Here is a 9,564-nt window from a genome sequence, read left to right as displayed (position 1 = left end):
GTCCGACTTACGCCGCCTAATAGCTTTGCTGATTTAGTAAACGATTTCGAGATAATCGTGGCGGAGCACCGCCTTCTAGCGCCTAGGCGCCGTCTAGGCCGCGTTTTAGAACACTGGGAACGAGTGAGTATAAGGCTTCCCTTTATGGTAAGATTATTACCATTGTACAATATAGGGTAGTGCCATGCCCCACAATCAGGTTGGATAAGCCTGAACGGTAGTCAGGGGATGATTAGGTATGAAGTTAGCATAGAACCAAGCTGCTAACTTCTCCACAAAACATACCTAAGCATGAGTTAATTGTCACATGTGGTAATTTTCGTTAAATAACTCTTATTCGAGAATAATAGTGACATTCAAACACCAATCTTAAATTTGAGAATAAAATAAATTATTCATAAAGTAAACCAAATATACAAGGGGGTTCGGCCAATAGGTCTTCCATGTCAAGTTTCGCTCTTAAAATGTGTTAGTTAGAGTAAAATGATGCGAAATATATAAGCACACAAATTAAACCCTCTTTTTATCAATTGTAGTAAAGTATGTAAGTAGGGATCGTTCTAGGCCGGGGATTAGGAGGGATTGCTAAATCACTTGGAAACTGACTTGAAAACGTAAAAACAAAGTTTAAAACACTAACTAGACTCAAAGAATGCAAAACTATACTTTAAAACACTAAAACAAACCAAAAGACTCAAAACAGCCCCTAAACACTCAAAACTACCTTAAACACACAATCTGGGCAGTTTTGGGACTCTAACACAAACTTGGACGAATTTTGGTTTTCTAATAAACTAAAACACTTAAAAACATAATCTAAGACAAGTTCTAATTAATATGACTCAAAGAAATAAGATGGGGTTGATTTTGGACGAAAATAATTAAATTAAGACAAGAACAAAGTAAACAAATTCTTAGACAAATTTAAGTGAATCAAAACAGATTGTAAAATGAATTTGAATGAAACTTATGGATGGAAGGCTAGCTAGGAGGTTCTTCTCCACACATGTCACACTTGCATACAAAACGATTTCCAGTTGCTTTTCGATAAGCTATGAATACTCAACGCCCCAAATTAACCGTGAATTGCACTAATTAACCCTCAGTTTTTCCACAAGTTATTGGGTTGGATGATTGCATACGACAACCCAAAACATTCCCTACAAGTTCCCTACATGAATTGCATAATAGAGATACAAGCAAGAATCATTAAGTTCTATGAAAAACATAAGCATTGACGAGGCACTCGTTACTATGATTTGCATGAAACTTATGCCAAGAATTTACTTAACGTGATTGTGACTAGCAACCTTCACTACTTGTGAATATAAGTTCATAACGATTAGGTGAAACTCCCTTATATTCTAGCGTTAAATTCATGCATGAAAATTAAGCGTGCACTCTCAACCAACATACACAAATCATTTCTTATACGATCGGATAAGTAAATTGAATTCACAACTTATGAATCACAACTGGATGTAATCAAATCATATTGCAAGTATGAACATGGTTTCGAATCACCCCCTAACTAAGAGGGATTTAGTTCCTCATACTCACAAAGCAAAGATACATAAAATTAGACATTAAAATCAAAGGAAAGAAAACACCTAAAATGCTCCAACTTGGGTAGCAAGTGCATCCAAGAATTCTCCTTTGCTTGCTTGCGGCAGATTGCTTTGTGGACGGATTTTTGGGTAGTTTTATGATGTAGAATGGATGGGGAATGGTATGGAAAGGTTTAGGGTAAGTGTGGAGGAGTGTTTGAGGGTTGGAGGGTGGTGGAGAACTAGGCAAAGAGGGTGGAAGAAGGTGGAGTGGCTGTTATGTTTTCTAGGCACTAGAATGGTGTTTTTGGGGTGTTTTGCTACCTAGAGGTTGTATGGACGAATTTTCTGTGATGAATGATGAATATGAGAGTGTGAACCCTTTGCCAAGGGGTGTAAACATGTATATATAGGCCCCAAAAACCTTAGAGAATTAGGTTAGGCTAGGGAGAATGCACGGCAAAGAGTGTATGTGGTGTGCAATGGTCCAAGGGTGAAAATGAAGTGATGATGCAAAGTGTGAAGGGTAAAATGGAGTGGTTTTGTAGCTAGGGAACATGAATGATTGTGTACATTGCATAGAGATGGAAAGGGAGGTGAAAATGTGTCAATAAATGGGTCAAAGGTGCAACAACATGTGGTACACAAGGCATGGGATTCCAAATGTGAATGATGGAGCATCAATTGGTGCATGTTATGGTTGTGAAAGTTGTATAAAATTTTGTGGGTGAAGGGAACAAGAGGTATCAAGAAATTAAGTGTAATAATTAGATGAATTGAAGCATGAAATCAGAAATTATGTAGGGGACAAGAGTGATCAAGCATGGCATGGGAATCCAAAGGGAATTCTATGTTGTTTTGCATGGCAATGAAGGCAAGTTGGGGTGACAAATTTTTGGGCTGAGTTCTTCATCTTTTGGACCATAATTCTTCACATTCTTGGCCTCTTTAGTTCTCAAATTCGTCCATCCACTTTGGCCCAAATATGTGACATGCATTCCAAGCTCCATTTTGCTCCAAAATGCATCTTCTTGCCTACTTTGTCCATAAAATCTGAAAACACACGAAAATGACTTTAAACATTAAAATAACTAAGGAAACACGACATAAATGCACAAGAACAAGCCAACTAAGTCGCATAAATATGCTCCTATCATAAAATTAGTCTCATAGATTAACTACGAGAATGGTACTCCTAAAAAACATTGGCAGAGGCATATACAAGTGCATAACCAATGATATATTATGTCAAAACTAGTTTAGATTCTGCAGGGTTGAGGTTCATGAATACTATCCCTTATTCTTGAAGTTTTAGGTGCCAAGGATCAGGCTTTGAGCGCGATACCACCTTTTGGCAGGCCTGATTCTACCATATGTTGTAAAACAAACTCAAAAATAGGATTGTGAGAGAAAGACAGACCTAGACTTTAGGTTCAGTAGTCTTCAGCCAAAGCTAAAGGGGTCTGTTCAGTAGCCTCTGTCGAAGCAGAGCAATATCGTCTAGTGCACCTCTGCCAAAGCAGAGCATGCCCTTCGGTGCATCCCTGCCGAAGAAAGACCCACCATTCAGTAGACTCCAGCCGAAACGTGGTCTATACTGTTAAGTAGCTCCCAGCTGAATTGCTAAGGTACCTTTCTCTCACCAGTGTCGTAGTAATTAGATCTGAGAATTGGGTAAACTTCCGCTTTTTATACTCCTACTTCATGACCAATTTAGATATAGAAGGATAAGAAAGATTTCCTTCTAATCAAAATTTGATCGGATATAAACTTCAGAATTGTACTTATTCATGGACGTAAAGGTTTCAATCATGTTTTGCTTCAGGCAAGAATTTATCTTTGCATGATATAAAAGGGTATATAGTGAGTCAAAGAGCCATGGAGTCCTCAGCAGTGAGATACTTCTATTTGATATGCTTCAGGCATAAGTCTTCGAATGATGATCATGGCAAAATCTTATTCAGCTCTTCCACACCATAACTAGCTATATTGATTTCACAACTAGTCATAGTCAAGCGGGGGGGGGGGGGGGGCACGTCTTGTATCTACATAAACTAGTTTCTTGTTCGAAACTTCCAAATCAGTGAAATCGAACTTGTTACGGTTCGATAATACGCTGAGTGGCGGAAACAAGAATGTGATTGGTGTTTTAGGAAATAAAATTTCCATAAACATCAACGTTAGAACATTCAGGTTCCAGGACATGGTTTGGTTTAAACAGATTTAAGCATGGAGAACTTCGGGTCTCAACATGAGTGTTACGTGTTAAGAAACTTCAGGTTTCTATGGCACTTTTCCGAAACTTCAGGTTCAGAAGTATGAACTTCAATTTCATAATACCTGCAAACAAGCACCAAATATACAAAAATATGTAACAAGAAAGTATGCAAATATGTATAGAATTTTATAATATAATTATTTGATCTTCGGGCCAAAATTACAAGTCACGGAAAAAAAATTAAAACCCATACAGCCTAAAAAAATAGGCAATATAATTGGTGGCCCAAGGTATTGGACCAAAGCCCGAATAGGCTTTAAAAAAAAACGTGAATAAGATCCAAGCCCAAAAAATTGGGTAGGAAAGGCTTGGCCATGTGCATAGATATGGGCTGCAAACGTAGGCCCAGATGGCAAGGCCTAAATAGGGTGTGATCCTGTGTATCACGGACATGGATACACTAGCACAAAGGCTGGGATCTAGTGTGCTGCTATGCAAGGAGTCCTCAATAGCCACGCGGGCTGGGTTCTCCTGCGCTGTGTTCATGGGAACACTAGAGCCCAATTGGGTTGATGTCATGTGGGCTGAGCGAGGGGTAAGGGCTGTAAGCCCAGATGGTTATAGATGTGGGCCGAAGGAAAAACAAAGCCCAATTTGGGCTCGTACTGGACCAAAGAACACCCTAACGTTGCTGGGAAAGTCTAGTTCCAACGGATGGCCACACATAAGTGACGGAGAGGGTTACTCACAACGCCCAAGAGCCAAAAAAAACATGAGTTCGAAATCAAGATATCAAAACCTAGTGAGATTCCAAAGAATCTCGACAAATAACCCGTCGGAGATGATATTCAGGTCGTCGGGGATGTTGACCCATGGTGGTAGGGTGGTTGTAGGCCAAACTTGGTCGTGGTTTTAGTGATGGCGACACCATTCATGGTGTCAGGTCTGGATTCAGGCCTGGAACATTCGTTTCATGGCTTGGCTCACTGGTTGGGTTAGCTTCAATGGCTCAGGCTGTTGGCTTGGCATCCTGGGCTCGGCAGCTTGACGGTTGTGGCTCGCTCAATAGGAAAGGTTTCAAACCCTAATTTATATTTTTCTTTTTTTTTCCTCAAAATTCAATTATGCATATATAATTTCATGCAATATCAATTCACATAATTTAATAGGATTATGATTATAATGTATACACAATTTATGTAGAGTCTAAAATTCGAAAAACGTAAAGTTGGGTCATGCATTATGGTGAATGTTCATACTATTAGGGCTGCAAAAATATCGAGATAAAAACCGTTGTTTGGGAAGAACCTGATTGTGTGATGATATTGTTGAATTGGTTTGATGCAAAAAATTCTTTCTTCAATTTTGGGTTTCATCTTCAAGCTTGTATCACGTTCAACATAAGAAAAAAAGTAAATTGAATCAATAAAAGTATGAATTCAAGAAAATCAAAATTTAATCAATTAAAAATAATCGAAACGTAATACTCCCCTGATTGAATACGAATAAATTCTCTTGAGCACAGCGTGAAGTATGTGGTGATAACGTGTTGGGACCTATATTTAACTGAGGGGTGCGGCAAAGGGAAGAGAGATAAAGATGGAGAATAGACTTGAGGAATTGTGTGTTAATTCCCCAGTTTTTGTGCCTTTATTTATAGAAATAAGGAGGAGAGAAACTTACTCTCCAAGTAATACAAAGTCTATTAGGAAAGATTTTCTAGATCCCAAAGGATTCCTATTCTATCTCTACTTAGGATTTACACATCACAATATGTATTAGAACATATGTCACAACAAATAGGAGTTTGTTGCTAGGTATTTGACCAAATAGGATTGTCCAGATCCATCACAAATCTCAATGGTTTTGAGGCCAAAACAAGATTCTATAGATAGATACTTCAAAGCAATTGAGGGGCCGACAATTCCTAAACTACTCAACTTTTTGATTGCGTAACCCACTGCCAGTCCTTCAAGAGCGGGACAAATATAACACAATTCTGAGCACACGAGACAACATAGTAACAAGAACATCATCTAACAACTTACTGATTCGATCGACTGAGTTGTAATCACCTTTACATTTGTTTCTGTGGGAACTTTGTTTATTTTAAAGACCTAGTTATTGTTTTTAATCACAAACGTATCTCTCCTATTTTCGTGGAAGACCACTGCTTTTCAACCAAACAGATTTTGTTTTGATGATAAAAGAAAAGACCTAGTCTTTCTCAACTAGGTGATCAGTTCCTTATTTTTTGGCCTGATTCTTTGGCCACTCTTTCCTTAGCCTCTTCAACGTTAACCTTTAGTTTTTCTATTATAAATATTATGGTCTTTCATTAGTCTAAGAAGCAAAAAGTGAAACCTGAAGTTATAAACACTTGAGTATTATGAGCAACTAAAGGGCAATAGTATTCGGATCTTCCTCAATGCAAGGAAGGGTCTAGACATAAGGATTCTGGGCTGTTTTATACTGGGATGACGTGTTGTTTGTTGCACACGTTGGGCGGAGCCATGGAATGTCTTAAAGAAAGCGGCCTTGTCCATGATTCAACCCAAGACAGTTCTCTATTCACTGGTAATTTTGTTTTTGTTTTATAGTGCATCAACAATTTATTTTCCAACCTTGTGGATTACGATATCACGGAGTGGGGTTTCTCTCTCATATATGAGCATATTTATGCGACTTAGTTAGCTTGTTTTCGTGTATTTTCATAGTTAGTTTGTGTTTATTATAGTGTTTTAAGCTATTTTCGTGTGTTTGTAGGTCCATATTACAAAGTTGGCAAGAAAGTGCAATTTGAAGCATTATGAGGTAGTTTTGGGCACCAAATGGATAGCTTATGAGTGAAGCAAGATGGGTGGACGAATTTGAAGTTCAAGAGGCTAGGAATATGCTGAAAAGAGTGAAGAAGTAAATCCAAGATCAAGAAGATAAGGAATTAGCTAAAAGGAAGAACATTATCCAAAACCTTATCTAACCTTATCTTATCTAAACTAACCTTATCTTATCTTATCATATCTCAATCTTATCATGCCTTAAATCTAGCTGCAAGGAGGACTCCTTATCACATTCTAATATCCGATTCTAGAAGCCCTGAAATAATGCAAATAAGCTGATCCTTCTTCCCCCTAGAAATCTGACGAATTTCTTACTCATTTTCATCCTTGGAATTTGATGAGAATTGTCCTTGTTCTTTGCTGATTTGGAGTCCTAATTCAACCCTTTTTGTTGTGCCTTCTCTCTCCCTATAAATACAAAGTTGCAACACTCATAATACACCACCCTCTACCATCAAATCACCACACCATCCACCACAATTTTGTGCACCACACATACAAGAGCCAAAACATCAGAAAATACATACTTGTGAGCAGATTTGCAAGGAAGGAAAGAGAGGAGACCCTTAGAGTCGTGCTTTGCCATTCAAGCTTGGATTGCTGGGCGTTTCTAGGTGTATTCTATCCTTAGTTTTAGTTCAATGTTTGTTTTAATTTGGTTTTATGTTTTCAAAGACATAAGGAACTAATTTCTTTTTAGTTAGAGGTGAATTCGAAGCCATGATTATATGCTTTATATGAATTGATTACATCCAGTTATTGTTTCTTAAGTCTTGAATGTGATTTGCTTATCTGAGTTATTAAAACTTGTTTATGTGTGTTAATTGAGGGTTGACACTTAATTTGCATGCATGAATTTGATGCTAGAGTATAAGGGAGTTTCGCCTAATCGTTATGAACTTATATTCACAAGTAGTGGAGGTTGCTAGTCATGATCGTGTTAAGTAAATCCTTAGTAGGAGTATCATGCTTTTCATAGTTACGAATGCCTCATTAATGCTTATGATTTTCAAAGAACTTAATGACCTTTGATATGTTTTCTATCATGCTTTTCATAGTTAGGGGACTTGAGAAGGATAATTTGGTTGTGATGCATATCCCGTCCAATTCAATGAAATAAGGAAAATCTGATGGTTAATTTGTGCTGTCACGGTTAACTTGGGGTGTTGTCATTCATTGTTTAAAGGAACAATACGGGAAATTGGTTTATGTTTGCATATGTCATGTATGGAGAAAGACCCTCTAACTAGCTTTTCACTCTTGAATTCACTTAAATTCGTTTTTAAATTGCTTTGTTTTTGCAAGTTCTTTGTTTTAGTTTTAATTTCATCAAAACAATTCCCCCTTTAATTAAGTGTGTTAGTTTAGTTAGAAACTTGTTTAAATCTGTCCAAATTAGTGTTTTGAGTCAAGTAAGTCCTAAATTCATCCAAATAACTCTTTAGAGTCAATTTTGAGTCTTTTTTTATTGTTTTGTGTTGTTTTGAGTTAGTTTAGTTTGTTTTGAGTCATATAAGTCTAGTTAAGAGTCTTCGAGTCTAGTTTTCTGTTTTCAAGATTAATTTTGTGTTTTTAAGTCAGTTTTTAGTAGATTAGCATCCCTAGTTAATCTCCGGTCTAGAATGAACCCTACTTACATCTTTGTTACAATTGTCATCAATAGGGTTTAATTTTTGTGTCAAGTTAATTTTCACAGCACCTTTAAGTGGAAGCTGCTGAGCCTGATCAACAGGTTTCTTTCCGAAGACTTTACTAACTATTAGTTCAAGCAATTGGGTTTAGGTCTCCATTGCTTTGTATCACTTCAAGAAAACGGTTCATTTTATGGCCCACTGTTTGTTCCACTTGTCGGGATTGCTCGTCAAGTCGTCTTCGAAGAAACAACCTAGTCGGAGGATCAGAGCCTTCACCACCATCTTCATCACAGTCCTCCACTAGTCCTTCAATGAAAACGCCTGCAGTTCGGTTGAGTACTTATGTATTTCGAGGCTGGCCACTGAGGCACACTTCATTTTCTCGGTGTGTTGCACTTGTAGCCTTAGGGGTCACAACGACGATAGGATTTCGCGTATGTGATAATGAAGGAATATTTTGTGAAAACATGTTCATTTAAGCAACATCATATAGCATGCAATTAACAATTAAAGGCGGAATCATGCTAGCATGCACTTAAAAACAAAACATTAACCAAGAAATTCAAAGCCTAGTAGATTGGTGAACCATTAATCAACTCAAAACAAAGTGAGTTGAGATTTATACCTTTGTAGATTCCTCTTTGCATAAGCAAAGGCTAATCACCCAAAGAGAGGGCCTTCATTCCTTGCATCTTAAATCTATATTTTTGGATGGAAGAATAGGTTTCTCCAAGTTCCCAAAGTAGGGAACCTCTAAGTCTCTTCACCAAGGAGAGATTGGAGAAGAAATGAGTGACCTTGGAGTAGTGGGATTGCAAGATGCACCCCCCAAGGGGCCGGCCTCCTAGAGAGAAAATGGAGAGACAAGTTCTCACCAATTTTCTCTAAAAGAAACCCTAATGAATAAAAAGCTATAAAGTCATATTTATACCTTTATTCATTTGAGTGGCAAACTTGTAATTAAAGCAAGTTCACTACCCTTCCTCTAAATGGCCGGCCATGGGGTGTTGTTTGGGCTTTTGGGTCTTAGTGAATCATTATTCATTAAGTTGTCATACAACTTAAGTCAATGGGCTTGACGTTCGAAGCCCATTGGGCCTTAAGGTCCAAAACCTATCCCGAGGTCTTCAACGAACTTATTCGTTTGATTAATTAACATATTAATTAATCCTTGCCATAAATTAATGATTAAACCATTTAATCATTCTTACTCATCTCCATTGTTTCTTCAATCTCCACCTTACACGGTGTGCGATCCATTAGGTTCCTTTTAGCGAGGCAGTGGGCGATTAAAACCATTTTAAATCGATTGTGAATTGAAACTT

General features: G+C 37.7%; 1 long non-coding RNA gene across 1 annotated transcript; it reads right to left on the bottom strand.

Annotated features, from left to right (window-relative positions):
* Window positions 1-1,413: 1,413 nt before the first annotated feature.
* Window positions 1,414-5,228, bottom strand: LOC139188886 (uncharacterized). The gene is made up of 2 exons (XR_011572267.1): window positions 5,074-5,228; window positions 1,414-2,600 (listed from the first exon to the last, which is right to left on the bottom strand). It is a non-coding gene; the product is annotated as an uncharacterized lncRNA (long non-coding RNA).
* Between the last annotated feature and the right edge of the window lie 4,336 nt (window positions 5,229-9,564).

This window comes from Malus domestica, chromosome 10 (assembly GCF_042453785.1).
Source record: "Malus domestica chromosome 10, GDT2T_hap1".
Taxonomy (NCBI): Eukaryota; Viridiplantae; Streptophyta; class Magnoliopsida; order Rosales; family Rosaceae; genus Malus; species Malus domestica.
Note: the sequence above shows the minus strand (reverse complement) of the source record. Positions and strands in the feature narration are given on the sequence as shown.